The sequence below is a fragment of the Coffea arabica genome, chromosome 11e, assembly GCF_036785885.1.
Source record: "Coffea arabica cultivar ET-39 chromosome 11e, Coffea Arabica ET-39 HiFi, whole genome shotgun sequence".
NCBI lineage: Eukaryota > Viridiplantae > Streptophyta > Magnoliopsida > Gentianales > Rubiaceae > Coffea > Coffea arabica.
The window spans coordinates 41,252,536-41,268,911 of record NC_092331.1 but is presented as its reverse complement, the minus strand read 5'-3'; the positions used below and the strand labels follow the sequence as shown (position 1 = coordinate 41,268,911).

At 39.3% G+C, this 16,376-nt stretch overlaps 13 non-coding genes across 13 annotated transcripts; all 13 read right to left on the bottom strand.

Annotated features, from left to right (window-relative positions):
- Positions 1 to 1,059: 1,059 nt before the first annotated feature.
- Positions 1,060 to 1,178, bottom strand: LOC140031685 (5S ribosomal RNA). Its single transcript, XR_011835608.1, has one exon. It is a non-coding gene; the product is annotated as a 5S ribosomal RNA (ribosomal RNA).
- A 1,122-nt stretch (positions 1,179 to 2,300) lies between these two features.
- On the bottom strand, positions 2,301 to 2,419 carry LOC140030780 (5S ribosomal RNA). Its single transcript, XR_011834699.1, has one exon. It is a non-coding gene; the product is annotated as a 5S ribosomal RNA (ribosomal RNA).
- Positions 2,420 to 3,541: 1,122 nt separating this feature from the next.
- LOC140030368 (5S ribosomal RNA) lies at positions 3,542 to 3,660 on the bottom strand. Its single transcript, XR_011834282.1, has one exon. It is a non-coding gene; the product is annotated as a 5S ribosomal RNA (ribosomal RNA).
- A 1,135-nt stretch (positions 3,661 to 4,795) lies between these two features.
- Positions 4,796 to 4,914, bottom strand: LOC140028945 (5S ribosomal RNA). The gene has a single exon (XR_011832850.1). It is a non-coding gene; the product is annotated as a 5S ribosomal RNA (ribosomal RNA).
- A 1,135-nt stretch (positions 4,915 to 6,049) lies between these two features.
- On the bottom strand, positions 6,050 to 6,168 carry LOC140028944 (5S ribosomal RNA). The gene has a single exon (XR_011832849.1). It is a non-coding gene; the product is annotated as a 5S ribosomal RNA (ribosomal RNA).
- Positions 6,169 to 7,290: 1,122 nt separating this feature from the next.
- On the bottom strand, positions 7,291 to 7,409 carry LOC140030367 (5S ribosomal RNA). Its single transcript, XR_011834281.1, has one exon. It is a non-coding gene; the product is annotated as a 5S ribosomal RNA (ribosomal RNA).
- Positions 7,410 to 8,531: 1,122 nt separating this feature from the next.
- LOC140030366 (5S ribosomal RNA) lies at positions 8,532 to 8,650 on the bottom strand. The gene has a single exon (XR_011834280.1). It is a non-coding gene; the product is annotated as a 5S ribosomal RNA (ribosomal RNA).
- A 1,114-nt stretch (positions 8,651 to 9,764) lies between these two features.
- LOC140028943 (5S ribosomal RNA) lies at positions 9,765 to 9,883 on the bottom strand. Its single transcript, XR_011832848.1, has one exon. It is a non-coding gene; the product is annotated as a 5S ribosomal RNA (ribosomal RNA).
- A 1,122-nt stretch (positions 9,884 to 11,005) lies between these two features.
- Positions 11,006 to 11,124, bottom strand: LOC140030364 (5S ribosomal RNA). The gene has a single exon (XR_011834279.1). It is a non-coding gene; the product is annotated as a 5S ribosomal RNA (ribosomal RNA).
- Positions 11,125 to 12,238: 1,114 nt separating this feature from the next.
- LOC140030763 (5S ribosomal RNA) lies at positions 12,239 to 12,357 on the bottom strand. Its single transcript, XR_011834682.1, has one exon. It is a non-coding gene; the product is annotated as a 5S ribosomal RNA (ribosomal RNA).
- Positions 12,358 to 13,492: 1,135 nt separating this feature from the next.
- On the bottom strand, positions 13,493 to 13,611 carry LOC140028942 (5S ribosomal RNA). The gene has a single exon (XR_011832847.1). It is a non-coding gene; the product is annotated as a 5S ribosomal RNA (ribosomal RNA).
- A 1,135-nt stretch (positions 13,612 to 14,746) lies between these two features.
- Positions 14,747 to 14,865, bottom strand: LOC140030363 (5S ribosomal RNA). Its single transcript, XR_011834278.1, has one exon. It is a non-coding gene; the product is annotated as a 5S ribosomal RNA (ribosomal RNA).
- Positions 14,866 to 15,990: 1,125 nt separating this feature from the next.
- Positions 15,991 to 16,109, bottom strand: LOC140028941 (5S ribosomal RNA). Its single transcript, XR_011832846.1, has one exon. It is a non-coding gene; the product is annotated as a 5S ribosomal RNA (ribosomal RNA).
- Between the last annotated feature and the right edge of the window lie 267 nt (positions 16,110 to 16,376).

Below are 16,376 nucleotides of genomic sequence, written 5' to 3'. Positions count from 1 at the left end.
TGGCTTTTCTAGACCGAAATTCATTTTAAGCGTCAATTCAAGCATTTTCCTCTTATCCTTTTATTTATTTACTTTATATTTTTTTTTGTTATTGATTTGCACCCTGTTTTTTTCCCTCATCCCGCAACTCTAAATTATCATGAAATCAATCCTTCACGCTTGCAGTTAGGGGTGGCAATTCGGGTCCAAATCAGGTTGGCGGGTCGGGTTCGGGTCAACAGACCCGCCAGAAAATCTGTTGACCCGAACCCCGACCCGCCAACCCGTGACGGGTCAGGTATGCTGACCCGAACCCGAAAATTTCAGGTTTACGGGGCGGCGGGTCGACCCGAAATGACCCGAAACTTAATTTTAATTTATTAATTTATCACTGTAATTTCTAATAAAATCAATTTCTCACAAAACTAATTACATAATCAAGTAATAAAAATTTAAATAAATGATTCCAAATCAAATCTAAAATAAATTAAACACCGTAAAAGTGTTTTATCCCAAGCAAAATATAAAATAAATTAAAACAATACAAAAGTGAAAAATAATATAATATATTATTTGTCCAAGTATAATAATTTCAACTTCACACAAATTAAATAAATTCGTTTAGGATTAAGTAATTAATGCCTTTGAAAAAAAGAATAACTTAGTTTAGTTAGATAAAATTATTTTTATGTTTATTAAATTATTTTTAATTCGTAAACGGGTCATATCAGGTCACCACGGGTTGGCCCGAAATCGACCGGTTTTCTTTTCGGGTTCATCGGGTCCAACCCGATTCTGACCCGAATTCCCGAAACCTCAACCCAAACCCATTAATTTCGTGTTAGGTTCGTGTCGTGTCGAAAATTGCCACCCCTAGTTGCGGTGATACATTTGCGCCGACAAATTTGAGCGACGATCCGGGCTTTGATCGAGCCGTACCGTTCCTGATTTGTCTCGCGCCTTCAGATCCTCCTTCACGCTTCGACAAGAAGCAAAATATTAAGCAATCGTTCCGACGGAGCTAAATTACTACAGGATAAAGAACGAATAGGAAATTTGGATTTCGAAACAAAAAAGAGAGGGGTGCAACACGACGACTTCCCAGGGGGTCACCCATCCTAGTACTACTCTCGCCCAAGCACGCTTAATTTCGGAGTTCTGATGGGATCCGGTGCATTAGTGCTGGTATGATCGCACCCGCCATGTTCCTTTCGCGTTATTCTTTTAAACTACCCCGTCCTGCGAAGCAGTGTGGCTTTTCTAGACCGAAATTCATTTTAAGCGTCAATTCAAGCATTTTCCTCTTATCCTTTTATTTATTTACTTTATATTTTTTTTTGTTATTGATTTGCACCCTGTTTTTTTCCCTCATCCCGCAACTCTAAATTATCATGAAATCAATCCTTCACGCTTGCAGTTAGGGGTGGCAATTCGGGTCCAAATCAGGTTGGCGGGTCGGGTTCGGGTCAACAGACCCGCCAGAAAATCTGTTGACCCGAACCCCGACCCGCCAACCCGTGACGGGTCAGGTATGCTGACCCGAACCCGAAAATTTCAGGTTTACGGGGCGGCGGGTCGACCCGAAATGACCCGAAACTTAATTTTAATTTATTAATTTATCACTGTAATTTCTAATAAAATCAATTTCTCACAAAACTAATTACATAATCAAGTAATAAAAATTTAAATAAATGATTCCAAATCAAATCTAAAATAAATTAAACACCGTAAAAGTGTTTTATCCCAAGCAAAATATAAAATAAATTAAAACAATACAAAAGTGAAAAATAATATAATATATTATTTGTCCAAGTATAATAATTTCAACTTCACACAAATTAAATAAATTCGTTTAGGATTAAGTAATTAATGCCTTTGAAAAAAAGAATAACTTAGTTTAGTTAGATAAAATTATTTTTATGTTTATTAAATTATTTTTAATTCGTAAACGGGTCATATCGGGTCATATCAGGTCACCACGGGTTGGCCCGAAATCGACCGGTTTTCTTTTCGGGTTCATCGGGTCCAACCCGATTCTGACCCGAATTCCCGAAACCTCAACCCAAACCCATTAATTTCGTGTTAGGTTCGTGTCGTGTCGAAAATTGCCACCCCTAGTTGCGGTGATACATTTGCGCCGACAAATTTGAGCGACGATCCGGGCTTTGATCGAGCCGTACCGTTCCTGATTTGTCTCGCGCCTTCAGATCCTCCTTCACGCTTCGACAAGAAGCAAAATATTAAGCAATCGTTCCGACGGAGCTAAATTACTACAGGATAAAGAACGAATAGGAAATTTGGATTTCGAAACAAAAAAGAGAGGGGTGCAACACGAGGACTTCCCAGGGGGTCACCCATCCTAGTACTACTCTCGCCCAAGCACGGTTAACTTCGGAGTTCTGATGGGATCCGGTGCATTAGTGCTGGTATGATCGCACCCGCCATGTTCCTTTCGCGTTATTCTTTTAAACTACCCCGTCCTGCGAAGCAGTGTGGCTTTTCTAGACCGAAATTCATTTTAAGCGTCAATTCAAGCATTTTCCTCTTATCCTTTTATTTAGTTACTTTATATTTTTTTTTGTTATTGATTTGCACCCTGTTTTTTTCCCTCATCCCGCAACTCTAAATTATCATGAAATCAATCCTTCACGCTTGCAGTTAGGGGTGGCAATTCGGGTCCAAATCAGGTTGGCGGGTCGGGTTCGGGTCAACAGACCCGCCAGAAAATCTGTTGACCCGAACCCCGACCCGCCAACCCGTGACGGGTCAGGTATGCTGACCCGAACCCGAAAATTTCAGGTTTACGGGGCGGCGGGTCGACCCGAAATGACCCGAAACTTAATTTTAATTTATTAATTTATCACTGTAATTTCTAATAAAATCAATTTCTCACAAAACTAATTACATAATCAAGTAATAAAAATTTAAATAAATGATTCCAAATCAAATCTAAAATAAATTAAACACCGTAAAAGTGTTTTATCCCAAGCAAAATATAAAATAAATTAAAACAATACAAAAGTGAAAAATAATATAATATATTATTTGTCCAAGTATAATAATTTCAACTTCACACAAATTAAATAAATTCGTTTAGGATTAAGTAATTAATGCCTTTGAAAAAAAGAATAACTTAGTTTAGTTAGATAAAATTATTTTTATGTTTATTAAATTATTTTTAATTCGTAAACGGGTCATATCGGGTCATATCAGGTCACCACGGGTTGGCCCGAAATCGACCGGTTTTCTTTTCGGGTTCATCGGGTCCAACCCGATTCTGACCCGAATTCCCGAAACCTCAACCCAAACCCATTAATTTCGTGTTAGGTTCGTGTCGTGTCGAAAATTGCCACCCCTAGTTGCGGTGATACATTTGCGCCGACAAATTTGAGCGACGATCCGGGCTTTGATCGAGCCGTACCGTTCCTGATTTGTCTCGCGCCTTCAGATCCTCCTTCACGCTTTGACAAGAAGCAAAATATTAAGCAATCGTTCCGACGGAGATAAATTACTACAGGATAAAGAACGAATAGGAAATTTGGATTTCGAAACAAAAAAGAAAGGGGTGCAACACGAGGACTTCCCAGGGGGTCACCCATCCTAGTACTACTCTCGCCCAAGCACGCTTAACTTCGGAGTTCTGATGGGATCCGGTGCATTAATGCTGGTATGATCGCACCCGCCATGTTCCTTTCGCTTTATTCTTTTAAACTACCCCGTCCTGCGAAGCAGTGTGGGTTTTCTAGACCGAAATTCATTTTAAGCGTCAATTCAAGCATTTTCCTCTTATCCTTTTATTTATTTACTTTATATTTTTTTTTGTTATGGATTTGCACCCTGTTTTTTTCCCTCATCCCGCAACTCTAAATTATCATGAAATCAATCCTTCACGCTTGCAGTTAGGGGTGGCAATTCGGGTCCAAATCAGGTTGGCGGGTCGGGTTCGGGTCAACAGACCCGCCAGAAAATCTGTTGACCCGAACCCCGACCCGCCAACCCGTGACGGGTCAGGTATGCTGACCCGAACCCGAAAATTTCAGGTTTACGGGGTGGCGGGTCGACCCGAAATGACCCGAAACTTAATTTTAATTTATTAATTTATCACTGTAATTTCTAATAAAATCAATTTCTCACAAAACTAATTACATAATCAAGTAATAAAAATTTAAATAAATGATTCCAAATCAAATCTAAAATAAATTAAACACCGTAAAAGTGTTTTATCCCAAGCAAAATATAAAATAAATTAAAACAATACAAAAGTGAAAAATAATATAATATATTATTTGTCCAAGTATAATAATTTCAACTTCACACAAATTAAATAAATTCGTTTAGGATTAAGTAATTAATGCCTTTGAAAAAAAGAATAACTTAGTTTAGTTAGATAAAATTATTTTTATGTTTATTAAATTATTTTTAATTCGTAAACGGGTCATATCGGGTCATATCAGGTCACCACGGGTTGACCCGAAATCGACCGGTTTTCTTTTCGGGTTCATCGGGTCCAACCCGATTCTGACCCGAATTCCCGAAACCTCAACCCAAACCCATTAATTTCGTGTTAGGTTCGTGTCGTGTTTTCAGGTCGTGTCGAAAATTGCCACCCCTAGTTGCGGTGATACATTTGCGCCGACAAATTTGAGCGACGATCCGGGCTTTGATCGAGCCGTACCGTTCCTGATTTGTCTCGCGCCTTCAGATCCTCCTTCACGCTTCGACAAGAAGCAAAATATTAAGCAATCGTTCCGACGGAGCTAAATTACTACAGGATAAAGAACGAATAGGAAATTTGGATTTCGAAACAAAAAAGAGAGGGGTGCAACACGAGGACTTCCCAGGGGGTCACCCATCCTAGTACTACTCTCGCCCAAGCACGCTTAACTTCGGAGTTCTGATGGGATCCGGTGCATTAGTGCTGGTATGATCGCACCCGCCATGTTCCTTTCGCGTTATTCTTTTAAACTACCCCGTCCTGCGAAGCAGTGTGGCTTTTCTAGACCGAAATTCATTTTAAGCGTCAATTCAAGCATTTTCCTCTTATCCTTTTATTTATTTACTTTATATTTTTTTTTGTTATTGATTTGCACCCTGTTTTTTTCCCTCATCCCGCAACTCTAAATTATCATGAAATCAATCCTTCACGCTTGCAGTTAGGGGTGGCAATTCGGGTCCAAATCAGGTTGGCGGGTCGGGTTCGGGTCAACAGACCCGCCAGAAAATCTGTTGACCCGAACCCCGACCCGCCAACCCGTGACGGGTCAGGTATGCTGACCCGAACCCGAAAATTTCAGGTTTACGGGGCGGCGGGTCGACCCGAAATGACCCGAAACTTAATTTTAATTTATTAATTTATCACTGTAATTTCTAATAAAATCAATTTCTCACAAAACTAATTACATAATCAAGTAATAAAAATTTAAATAAATGATTCCAAATCAAATCTAAAATAAATTAAACACCGTAAAAGTGTTTTATCCCAAGCAAAATATAAAATAAATTAAAACAATACAAAAGTGAAAAATAATATAATATATTATTTGTCCAAGTATAATAAATTCAACTTCACACAAATTAAATAAATTCGTTTAGGATTAAGTAATTAATGCCTTTGAAAAAAAGAATAACTTAGTTTAGTTAGATAAAATTATTTTTATGTTTATTAAATTATTTTTAATTCGTAAACGGGTCATATCGGGTCATATCAGGTCACCACGGGTTGACCCGAAATCGACCGGTTTTCTTTTCGGGTTCATCGGGTCCAACCCGATTCTGACCCGAATTCCCGAAACCTCAACCCAAACCCATTAATTTCGTGTTAGGTTCGTGTCGTGTTTTCAGGTCGTGTCGAAAATTGCCACCCCTAGTTGCGGTGATACATTTGCGCCGACAAATTTGAGCGACGATCCGGGCTTTGATCGAGCCGTACCGTTCCTGATTTGTCTCGCGCCTTCAGATCCTCCTTCACGCTTCGACAAGAAGCAAAATATTAAGCAATCGTTCCGACGGAGCTAAATTACTACAGGATAAAGAACGAATAGGAAATTTGGATTTCGAAACAAAAAAGAGAGGGGTGCAACACGAGGACTTCCCAGGGGGTCACCCATCCTAGTACTACTCTCGCCCAAGCACGCTTAACTTCGGAGTTCTGATGGGATCCGGTGCATTAGTGCTGGTATGATCGCACCCGCCATGTTCCTTTCGCTTTATTCTTTTAAACTACCCCGTCCTGCGAAGCAGTGTGGCTTTTCTAGACCGAAATTCATTTTAAGCGTCAATTCAAGCATTTTCCTCTTATCCTTTTATTTATTTACTTTATATTTTTTTTTGTTATTGATTTGCACCCTGTTTTTTTCCCTCATCCCGCAACTCTAAATTATCATGAAATCAATCGTTCACGCTTGCAGTTAGGGGTGGCAATTCGGGTCCAAATCAGGTTGGCGGGTCGGGTTCGGGTCAACAGACCCGCCAGAAAATCTGTTGACCCGAACCCCGACCCGCCAACCCGTGACGGGTCAGGTATGCTGACCCGAACCCGAAAATTTCAGGTTTACGGGGCGGCGGGTCGACCCGAAATGACCCGAAACTTAATTTTAATTTATTAATTTATCACTGTAATTTCTAATAAAATCAATTTCTCACAAAACTAATTACATAATCAAGTAATAAAAATTTAAATAAATGATTCCAAATCAAATCTAAAATAAATTAAACACCGTAAAAGTGTTTTATCCCAAGCAAAATATAAAATAAATTAAAACAATACAAAAGTGAAAAATAATATAATATATTATTTGTCCAAGTATAATAATTTCAACTTCACACAAATTAAATAAATTCGTTTAGGATTAAGTAATTAATGCCTTTGAAAAAAAGAATAACTTAGTTTAGTTAGATAAAATTATTTTTATGTTTATTAAATTATTTTTAATTCGTAAACGGGTCATATCGGGTCATATCAGGTCACCACGGGTTGGCCCGAAATCGACCGGTTTTCTTTTCGGGTTCATCGGGTCCAACCCGATTCTGACCCGAATTCCCGAAACCTCAACCCAAACCCATTAATTTCGTGTTAGGTTCGTGTCGTGTCGAAAATTGCCACCCCTAGTTGCGGTGATACATTTGCGCCGACAAATTTGAGCGACGATCCGGGCTTTGATCGAGCCGTACCGTTCCTGATTTGTCTCGCGCCTTCAGATCCTCCTTCACGCTTTGACAAGAAGCAAAATATTAAGCAATCGTTCCGACGGAGCTAAATTACTACAGGATAAAGAACGAATAGGAAATTTGGATTTCGAAACAAAAAAGAAAGGGGTGCAACACGAGGACTTCCCAGGGGGTCACCCATCCTAGTACTACTCTCGCCCAAGCACGCTTAACTTCGGAGTTCTGATGGGATCCGGTGCATTAATGCTGGTATGATCGCACCCGCCATGTTCCTTTCGCTTTATTCTTTTAAACTACCCCGTCCTGCGAAGCAGTGTGGCTTTTCTAGACCGAAATTCATTTTAAGCGTCAATTCAAGCATTTTCCTCTTATCCTTTTATTTATTTACTTTATATTTTTTTTTGTTATTGATTTGCACCCTGTTTTTTTCCCTCATCCCGCAACTCTAAATTATCATGAAATCAATCCTTCACGCTTGCAGTTAGGGGTGGCAATTCGGGTCCAAATCAGGTTGGCGGGTCGGGTTCGGGTCAACAGACCCGCCAGAAAATCTGTTGACCCGAACCCCGACCCGCCAACCCGTGACGGGTCAGGTATGCTGACCCGAACCCGAAAATTTCAGGTTTACGGGGCGGCGGGTCGACCCGAAATGACCCGAAACTTAATTTTAATTTATTAATTTATCACTGTAATTTCTAATAAAATCAATTTCTCACAAAACTAATTACATAATCAAGTAATAAAAATTTAAATAAATGATTCCAAATCAAATCTAAAATAAATTAAACACCGTAAAAGTGTTTTATCCCAAGCAAAATATAAAATAAATTAAAACAATACAAAAGTGAAAAATAATATAATATATTATTTGTCCAAGTATAATAATTTCAACTTCACACAAATTAAATAAATTCGTTTAGGATTAAGTAATTAATGCCTTTGAAAAAAAGAATAACTTAGTTTAGTTAGATAAAATTATTTTTATGTTTATTAAATTATTTTTAATTCGTAAACGGGTCATATCGGGTCATATCAGGTCACCACGGGTTGGCCCGAAATCGACCGGTTTTCTTTTCGGGTTCATCGGGTCCAACCCGATTCTGACCCGAATTCCCGAAACCTCAACCCAAACCCATTAATTTCGTGTTAGGTTCGTGTCGTGTCGAAAATTGCCACCCCTAGTTGCGGTGATACATTTGCGCCGACAAATTTGAGCGACGATCCGGGCTTTGATCGAGCCGTACCGTTCCTGATTTGTCTCGCGCCTTCAGATCCTCCTTCACGCTTTGACAAGAAGCAAAATATTAAGCAATCGTTCCGACGGAGCTAAATTACTACAGGATAAAGAACGAATAGGAAATTTGGATTTCGAAACAAAAAAGAAAGGGGTGCAACACGAGGACTTCCCAGGGGGTCACCCATCCTAGTACTACTCTCGCCCAAGCACGCTTAACTTCGGAGTTCTGATGGGATCCGGTGCATTAATGCTGGTATGATCGCACCCGCCATGTTCCTTTCGCTTTATTCTTTTAAACTACCCCGTCCTGCGAAGCAGTGTGGCTTTTCTAGACCGAAATTCATTTTAAGCGTCAATTCAAGCATTTTCCTCTTATCCTTTTATTTATTTACTTTATATTTTTTTTTGTTATTGATTTGCACCCTGTTTTTTTCCCTCATCCCGCAACTCTAAATTATCATGAAATCAATCCTTCACGCTTGCAGTTAGGGGTGGCAATTCGGGTCCAAATCAGGTTGGCGGGTCGGGTTCGGGTCAACAGACCCGCCAGAAAATCTGTTGACCCGAACCCCGACCCGCCAACCCGTGACGGGTCAGGTATGCTGACCCGAACCCGAAAATTTCAGGTTTACGGGGCGGCGGGTCGACCCGAAATGACCCGAAACTTAATTTTAATTTATTAATTTATCACTGTAATTTCTAATAAAATCAATTTCTCACAAAACTAATTACATAATCAAGTAATAAAAATTTAAATAAATGATTCCAAATCAAATCTAAAATAAATTAAACACCGTAAAAGTGTTTTATCCCAAGCAAAATATAAAATAAATTAAAACAATACAAAAGTGAAAAATAATATAATATATTATTTGTCCAAGTATAATAATTTCAACTTCACACAAATTAAATAAATTCGTTTAGGATTAAGTAATTAATGCCTTTGAAAAAAAGAATAACTTAGTTTAGTTAGATAAAATTATTTTTATGTTTATTAAATTATTTTTAATTCGTAAACGGGTCATATCAGGTCACCACGGGTTGACCCGAAATCGACCGGTTTTCTTTTCGGGTTCATTGGGTCCAACCCGAATTCCCGAAACCTCAACCCAAACCCATTAATTTCGTGTTAGGTTCGTGTCGTGTTTTCAGGTCGTGTCGAAAATTGCCACCCCTAGTTGCGGTGATACATTTGCGCCGACAAATTTGAGCGACGATCCGGGCTTTGATCGAGCCGTACCGTTCCTGATTTGTCTCGCGCCTTCAGATCCTCCTTCACGCTTCGACAAGAAGCAAAATATTAAGCAATCGTTCCGACGGAGCTAAATTACTACAGGATAAAGAACGAATAGGAAATTTGGATTTCGAAACAAAAAAGAGAGGGGTGCAACACGAGGACTTCCCAGGGGGTCACCCATCCTAGTACTACTCTCGCCCAAGCACGCTTAACTTCGGAGTTCTGATGGGATCCGGTGCATTAGTGCTGGTATGATCGCACCCGCCATGTTCCTTTCGCTTTATTCTTTTAAACTACCCCGTCCTGCGAAGCAGTGTGGCTTTTCTAGACCGAAATTCATTTTAAGCGTCAATTCAAGCATTTTCCTCTTATCCTTTTATTTATTTACTTTATATTTTTTTTTGTTATTGATTTGCACCCTGTTTTTTTCCCTCATCCCGCAACTCTAAATTATCATGAAATCAATCCTTCACGCTTGCAGTTAGGGGTGGCAATTCGGGTCCAAATCAGGTTGGCGGGTCGGGTTCGGGTCAACAGACCCGCCAGAAAATCTGTTGACCCGAACCCCGACCCGCCAACCCGTGACGGGTCAGGTATGCTGACCCGAACCCGAAAATTTCAGGTTTACGGGGCGGCGGGTCGACCCGAAATGACCCGAAACTTAATTTTAATTTATTAATTTATCACTGTAATTTCTAATAAAATCAATTTCTCACAAAACTAATTACATAATCAAGTAATAAAAATTTAAATAAATGATTCCAAATCAAATCTAAAATAAATTAAACACCGTAAAAGTGTTTTATCCCAAGCAAAATATAAAATAAATTAAAACAATACAAAAGTGAAAAATAATATAATATATTATTTGTCCAAGTATAATAATTTCAACTTCACACAAATTAAATAAATTCGTTTAGGATTAAGTAATTAATGCCTTTGAAAAAAAGAATAACTTAGTTTAGTTAGATAAAATTATTTTTATGTTTATTAAATTATTTTTAATTCGTAAACGGGTCATATCGGGTCATATCAGGTCACCACGGGTTGGCCCGAAATCGACCGGTTTTCTTTTCGGGTTCATCGGGTCCAACCCGATTCTGACCCGAATTCCCGAAACCTCAACCCAAACCCATTAATTTCGTGTTAGGTTCGTGTCGTGTCGAAAATTGCCACCCCTAGTTGCGGTGATACATTTGCGCCGACAAATTTGAGCGACGATCCGGGCTTTGATCGAGCCGTACCGTTCCTGATTTGTCTCGCGCCTTCAGATCCTCCTTCACGCTTTGACAAGAAGCAAAATATTAAGCAATCGTTCCGACGGAGCTAAATTACTACAGGATAAAGAACGAATAGGAAATTTGGATTTCGAAACAAAAAAGAAAGGGGTGCAACACGAGGACTTCCCAGGGGGTCACCCATCCTAGTACTACTCTCGCCCAAGCACGCTTAACTTCGGAGTTCTGATGGGATCCGGTGCATTAATGCTGGTATGATCGCACCCGCCATGTTCCTTTCGCTTTATTCTTTTAAACTACCCCGTCCTGCGAAGCAGTGTGGCTTTTCTAGACCGAAATTCATTTTAAGCGTCAATTCAAGCATTTTCCTCTTATCCTTTTATTTATTTACTTTATATTTTTTTTTGTTATTGATTTGCACCCTGTTTTTTTCCCTCATCCCGCAACTCTAAATTATCATGAAATCAATCCTTCACGCTTGCAGTTAGGGGTGGCAATTCGGGTCCAAATCAGGTTGGCGGGTCGGGTTCGGGTCAACAGACCCGCCAGAAAATCTGTTGACCCGAACCCCGACCCGCCAACCCGTGACGGGTCAGGTATGCTGACCCGAACCCGAAAATTTCAGGTTTACGGGGCGGCGGGTCGACCCGAAATGACCCGAAACTTAATTTTAATTTATTAATTTATCACTGTAATTTCTAATAAAATCAATTTCTCACAAAACTAATTACATAATCAAGTAATAAAAATTTAAATAAATGATTCCAAATCAAATCTAAAATAAATTAAACACCGTAAAAGTGTTTTATCCCAAGCAAAATATAAAATAAATTAAAACAATACAAAAGTGAAAAATAATATAATATATTATTTGTCCAAGTATAATAATTTCAACTTCACACAAATTAAATAAATTCGTTTAGGATTAAGTAATTAATGCCTTTGAAAAAAAGAATAACTTAGTTTAGTTAGATAAAATTATTTTTATGTTTATTAAATTATTTTTAATTCGTAAACGGGTCATATCAGGTCACCACGGGTTGACCCGAAATCGACCGGTTTTCTTTTCGGGTTCATTGGGTCCAACCCGAATTCCCGAAACCTCAACCCAAACCCATTAATTTCGTGTTAGGTTCGTGTCGTGTTTTCAGGTCGTGTCGAAAATTGCCACCCCTAGTTGCGGTGATACATTTGCGCCGACAAATTTGAGCGACGATCCGGGCTTTGATCGAGCCGTACCGTTCCTGATTTGTCTCGCGCCTTCAGATCCTCCTTCACGCTTCGACAAGAAGCAAAATATTAAGCAATCGTTCCGACGGAGCTAAATTACTACAGGATAAAGAACGAATAGGAAATTTGGATTTCGAAACAAAAAAGAGAGGGGTGCAACACGAGGACTTCCCAGGGGATCACCCATCCTAGTACTACTCTCGCCCAAGCACGCTTAACTTCGGAGTTCTGATGGGATCCGGTGCATTAGTGCTGGTATGATCGCACCCGCCATGTTCCTTTCGCTTTATTCTTTTAAACTACCCCGTCCTGCGAAGCAGTGTGGCTTTTCTAGACCGAAATTCATTTTAAGCGTCAATTCAAGCATTTTCCTCTTATCCTTTTATTTATTTACTTTATATTTTTTTTTGTTATTGATTTGCACCCTGTTTTTTTCCCTCATCCCGCAACTCTAAATTATCATGAAATCAATCCTTCACGCTTGCAGTTAGGGGTGGCAATTCGGGTCCAAATCAGGTTGGCGGGTCGGGTTCGGGTCAACAGACCCGCCAGAAAATCTGTTGACCCGAACCCCGACCCGCCAACCCGTGACGGGTCAGGTATGCTGACCCGAACCCGAAAATTTCAGGTTTACGGGGCGGCGGGTCGACCCGAAATGACCCGAAACTTAATTTTAATTTATTAATTTATCACTGTAATTTCTAATAAAATCAATTTCTCACAAAACTAATTACATAATCAAGTAATAAAAATTTAAATAAATGATTCCAAATCAAATCTAAAATAAATTAAACACCGTAAAAGTGTTTTATCCCAAGCAAAATATAAAATAAATTAAAACAATACAAAAGTGAAAAATAATATAATATATTATTTGTCCAAGTATAATAATTTCAACTTCACACAAATTAAATAAATTCGTTTAGGATTAAGTAATTAATGCCTTTGAAAAAAAGAATAACTTAGTTTAGTTAGATAAAATTATTTTTATGTTTATTAAATTATTTTTAATTCGTAAACGGGTCATATCGGGTCATATCAGGTCACCACGGGTTGACCCGAAATCGACCGGTTTTCTTTTCGGGTTCATCGGGTCCAACCCGATTCTGACCCGAATTCCCGAAACCTCAACCCAAACCCATTAATTTCGTGTTAGGTTCGTGTCGTGTTTTCAGGTCGTGTCGAAAATTGCCACCCCTAGTTGCGGTGATACATTTGCGCCGACAAATTTGAGCGACGATCCGGGCTTTGATCGAGCCGTACCGTTCCTGATTTGTCTCGCGCCTTCAGATCCTCCTTCACGCTTCGACAAGAAGCAAAATATTAAGCAATCGTTCCGACGGAGCTAAATTACTACAGGATAAAGAACGAATAGGAAATTTGGATTTCGAAACAAAAAAGAGAGGGGTGCAACACGAGGACTTCCCAGGGGGTCACCCATCCTAGTACTACTCTCGCCCAAGCACGCTTAACTTCGGAGTTCTGATGGGATCCGGTGCATTAGTGCTGGTATGATCGCACCCGCCATGTTCCTTTCGCTTTATTCTTTTAAACTACCCCGTCCTGCGAAGCAGTGTGGCTTTTCTAGACCGAAATTCATTTTAAGCGTCAATTCAAGCATTTTCCTCTTATCCTTTTATTTATTTACTTTATATATTTTTTTGTTATTGATTTGCACCCTGTTTTTTTCCCTCATCCCGCAACTCTAAATTATCATGAAATCAATCCTTCACGCTTGCAGTTAGGGGTGGCAATTCGGGTCCAAATCAGGTTGGCGGGTCGGGTTCGGGTCAACAGACCCGCCAGAAAATCTGTTGACCCGAACCCCGACCCGCCAACCCGTGACGGGTCAGGTATGCTGACCCGAAACCGAAAATTTCAGGTTTACGGGGCGGCGGGTCGACCCGAAATGACCCGAAACTTAATTTTAATTTATTAATTTATCACTGTAATTTCTAATAAAATCAATTTCTCACAAAACTAATTACATAATCAAGTAATAAAAATTTAAATAAATGATTCCAAATCAAATCTAAAATAAATTAAACACCGTAAAAGTGTTTTATCCCAAGCAAAATATAAAATAAATTAAAACAATACAAAAGTGAAAAATAATATAATATATTATTTGTCCAAGTATAATAATTTCAACTTCACACAAATTAAATAAATTCGTTTAGGATTAAGTAATTAATGCCTTTGAAAAAAAGAATAACTTAGTTTAGTTAGATAAAATTATTTTTATGTTTATTAAATTATTTTTAATTCGTAAACGGGTCATATCGGGTCATATCAGGTCACCACGGGTTGACCCGAAATCGACCGGTTTTCTTTTCGGGTTCATCGGGTCCAACCCGATTCTGACCCGAATTCCCGAAACCTCAACCCAAACCCATTAATTTCGTGTTAGGTTCGTGTCGTGTTTTCAGGTCGTGTCGAAAATTGCCACCCCTAGTTGCGGTGATACATTTGCGCCGACAAATTTGAGCGACGATCCGGGCTTTGATCGAGCCGTACCGTTCCTGATTTGTCTCGCGCCTTCAGATCCTCCTTCACGCTTCGACAAGAAGCAAAATATTAAGCAATCGTTCCGACGGAGCTAAATTACTACAGGATAAAGAACGAATAGGAAATTTGGATTTCGAAACAAAAAAGAAAGGGGTGCAACACGAGGACTTCCCAGGGGGTCACCCATCCTAGTACTACTCTCGCCCAAGCACGCTTAACTTCGGAGTTCTGATGGGATCCGGTGCATTAATGCTGGTATGATCGCACCCGCCATGTTCCTTTCGCTTTATTCTTTTAAACTACCCCGTCCTGCGAAGCAGTGTGGCTTTTCTAGACCGAAATTCATTTTAAGCGTCAATTCAAGCATTTTCCTCTTATCCTTTTATTTATTTACTTTATATTTTTTTTTGTTATTGATTTGCACCCTGTTTTTTTCCCTCATCCCGCAACTCTAAATTATCATGAAATCAATCCTTCACGCTTGCAGTTAGGGGTGGCAATTCGGGTCCAAATCAGGTTGGCGGGTCGGGTTCGGGTCAACAGACCCGCCAGAAAATCTGTTGACCCGAACCCCGACCCGCCAACCCGTGACGGGTCAGGTATGCTGACCCGAACCCGAAAATTTCAGGTTTACGGGGCGGCGGGTCGACCCGAAATGACCCGAAACTTAATTTTAATTTATTAATTTATCACTGTAATTTCTAATAAAATCAATTTCTCACAAAACTAATTACATAATCAAGTAATAAAAATTTAAATAAATGATTCCAAATCAAATCTAAAATAAATTAAACACCGTAAAAGTGTTTTATCCCAAGCAAAATATAAAATAAATTAAAACAATACAAAAGTGAAAAATAATATAATATATTATTTGTCCAAGTATAATAATTTCAACTTCACACAAATTAAATAAATTCGTTTAGGATTAAGTAATTAATGCCTTTGAAAAAAAGAATAACTTAGTTTAGTTAGATAAAATTATTTTTATGTTTATTAAATTATTTTTAATTCGTAAACGGGTCATATCAGGTCACCACGGGTTGACCCGAAATCGACCGGTTTTCTTTTCGGGTTCATCGGGTCCAACCCGATTCTGACCCGAATTCCCGAAACCTCAACCCAAACCCATTAATTTCGTGTTAGGTTCGTGTCGTGTTTTCAGGTCGTGTCGAAAATTGCCACCCCTAGTTGCGGTGATACATTTGCGCCGACAAATTTGAGCGACGATCCGGGCTTTGATCGAGCCGTACCGTTCCTGATTTGTCTCGCGCCTTCAGATCCTCCTTCACGCTTCGACAAGAAGCAAAATATTAAGCAATCGTTCCGACGGAGCTAAATTACTACAGGATAAAGAACGAATAGGAAATTTGGATTTCGAAACAAAAAAGAGAGGGGTGCAACACGAGGACTTCCCAGGGGGTCACCCATCCTAGTACTACTCTCGCCCAAGCACGCTTAACTTCGGAGTTCTGATGGGATCCGGTGCATTAGTGCTGGTATGATCGCACCCGCCATGTTCCTTTCGCGTTATTCTTTTAAACAACCCCGTCCTGCGAAGCAGTGTGGCTTTTCTAGACCGAAATTCATTTTAAGCGTCAATTCAAGCATTTTCCTCTTATCCTTTTATTTATTTACTTTATATTTTTTTTTGTTATTGATTTGCACCCTGTTTTTTTCCCTCATCCCGCAACTCTAAATTATCATGAAATCAATCCTTCACGCTTGCAGTTAGGGGTGGCAATTCGGGTCCAAATCAGGTTGGCGGGTCGGGTTCGGG